This window comes from Otolemur garnettii, unplaced genomic scaffold, assembly GCF_000181295.1.
Source record: "Otolemur garnettii isolate 467f Iridium unplaced genomic scaffold, OtoGar3 scaffold00279, whole genome shotgun sequence".
Classification (NCBI taxonomy): Eukaryota; Metazoa; Chordata; class Mammalia; order Primates; family Galagidae; genus Otolemur; species Otolemur garnettii.
Genome location: NW_003852674.1, coordinates 1,099,997 through 1,102,878, shown reverse-complemented (window position 1 = coordinate 1,102,878; position 2,882 = coordinate 1,099,997).

The window sequence follows — 2,882 nt, the reverse complement described above, 5'->3', positions numbered from 1 at the left end:
TTTCCATGATGCACATATATCATACATACATATTTAAATTAAGCAAGAGTATTTCTTTAGCTAACAAATATATATTTTAATAAATATGTGTTCCTTTTGTCCAGTTTCAAGGCATTGCCTGCCTCCTAAAATGACTAGGTTTCAGCATCTACCTGGATTCTTGATTCTTGGAATGTTTTTGGTCAAAAAATTACCAGACACCCCACAGTAAGGAAAGCATGAGGAACATAGTTGATTGAGAAAGACAAAGACAGCTTTACAAAATAGGAAGATATTCAAAGTAAGATACATTCACCACAGACACTGAACAGGACCCACTGTTACTGCAAAGAAAAGGCCTAGGCCATGGCTGTTGATTCTCCCTTATACCATCTGGATCATGCCTAGTTGTGGTTCAGAAGTCACCTTGGCATGTGAGTCTCACTGGTCATGCAGATCTCTCATGTGATACTCTGAGACCCCAAGGCAAAATGTGGACCACAATGTAGATTTGAGCTAATGACATGGTAATTAGGTGTTTTTCAAGACTCTGTTATATGTGTTGTATGGCTAGAGAGCTCTCTACATCTTTTGCAGTTGGCAACTAAGTTCTGATTAGTAGATTGGTGGGATGTTCCATCGTTCTCAGGAGTGAGCAATAGCTTGGGACAGAAGTAAGGGGGGCAGCACTAAGATGGGGGTCTGGAGATCTGCTCTTGTTCTCCTTCCCCAAGAGAGCTGTTTTCTAGCTAATTATCTGACATTTTTACATACAATTTTAACTGAAATAGAAAATACATCCTGGAAAGTTCCTAAATGTGGTTACACATAAGTTAACATATCAATTTATTCACCATATGGGTCAAGAGAGAAATTACCAGTACTCTGAAACTCCTGTCATGTTCTCATTCAGTAACCAAAAGTGATAATAACTCTGACTTCTGACACATTCTTCAGGGTATGGTCATCATGCCTATATGCATATCTGACAGCAGGCTCAGAGGAGGCTGAGCCTGAGCCTTTGTATGAACCTCAGATTCTTTTGTACCCAAGCTTGCCCTCCAGACTTGCTCTTCAGAGAGACACAGGTGGTAATTAATCACCAAGTCCTCTTCTCAGCCCGGTCAAGTCAAGCTGTGTTCATGGCCATGCTATGTGCCCTATTAATGGGAGGAGCTCTGGATTTTAGCTAGCTTTAATGGACAGGCAGATAACAGGAATCTGTTTTATTGTATAATCCTTTTGTTATTTCCCTTTTCTATGTATTTTGTCCTGCATAATTTGACATATACTGGTATTTGGAATATAAACATTCACAAACAGATCCTGAGACTAGTCTTATTTAGATTATTTGGTGGTGAAGGAAATAAAAATATTTTACCCTTCAAATATATTTTTTGCCATATTTTGAGATGGCTGCCAGAGGGCCAGCAAACAGAAGTGGCCCTGCAAGGCTGTTGTTTGTGGGGAGGATTTGTAGCTGTAGATCTGTGATGAATCTGTATTAATGTAACCATCCCTTTCCTTGTCCCAATGTAGGAAACATCAATTGAGATTCATGTACCATTGCTGGGAGAATGGGGACCGAAGACCCAATTCTTGGCAAAGGAAAGCACCCCCAGAAAAAGAGGTAAAAAAGTAAGCTGAGTCAGAATAAAGAAAATTCAGCTAGTTTACATTTAAGCTAGCCATTGCTAGCAAGCTTCTTGCCTTTTCTGAAATTTTAGCCTGTTGGGGATTCAGCTTACAACATCCTGGTGGGACTGTGAGCACTCTGAGGAGAATAATGGTCATAGAAGAGGCTAGGACAATGTCCTAGGAAGAGATACATCTTCTAAGGTGTTTCCTGCCCATTAAACAGGCAAATCAGATACCCACTGTGGAGATTTGCATTTGCCTAGGGCCAAGACCAAAGGAGTAGCTAGAAACCTGAGATATAGGCAGAAGAGTTTATCTCCCTTATCATAGAGGAAAATCCTTTGTGGTGGCGATGGGAAGAAAATGCCTTCCTCCCACCAGTCCCTCAGAGGAGATTAACACTGGTGGTGTTTTACTCCATAGGGAACTAGTGGAGCTTAACATGTCCCTAGAAATCTGTGTGTGTGATCTCAAGCAGGAGGCTTTCCCAATACAGATTTCAGATTATTGAAGGCTACCTTTCAGGTTAGTAATAATAACAATAGAAGCTGATATGATCAGTCTGAGAAACTGCTGATGTCTTTGTTCCCTCCCTCATCTTACCCTCTGGAAAATAGACTCTGATGAAAGTCATTGCTAGAATCCCACAACAGGCAATGGATGCCTTAGTGCCCACTTTTAATTCTACACTATGTCTCTTGTCTTTCTTTACCATCACTTCTAACTCTATATTTCTTCAGTAGATTGCTGCCAGTTTCAACAGGTCTCAGCAGATGCTGCTCTTGAGGTGGGACCCTGACAACCTTAAGGATCTGAAAGAAACATTTGCCATATGTTCTTCTGAGAGCTGCTGCCCCTGAGGTTTCATCAGCATAATGAGACCACCTTCAAAAGCCAAGCCTCTTCCTTTCTGCCTTCTATAACCTGTCTTGCCACCTTAGCCCATTTTGGACAATGCTGTGAGCCCACATTGTTTCTGAGACCTCAGATGATACCTAAGCTTCTGGACCACATTAGAAGGTTGTGACTTTATTGTGAAGGCTCCTATGGACACACATTAAATAAATTTGTCTATTCTCATATTAATCAATCTACTTCACATAAGTGGTTTTCAGTGAACTTTCAGGGGAACATACAAAACCTATAGTAGCCTCAATGTTGGAATTCACATAACCTAAAAATAAAACCCTAAGTTTAGCTGACTGACCCTCAAGAGGGCCACCCGCTCTTGGCCAAGGGAACTCCAGAAAAACCTTAAAACTGAG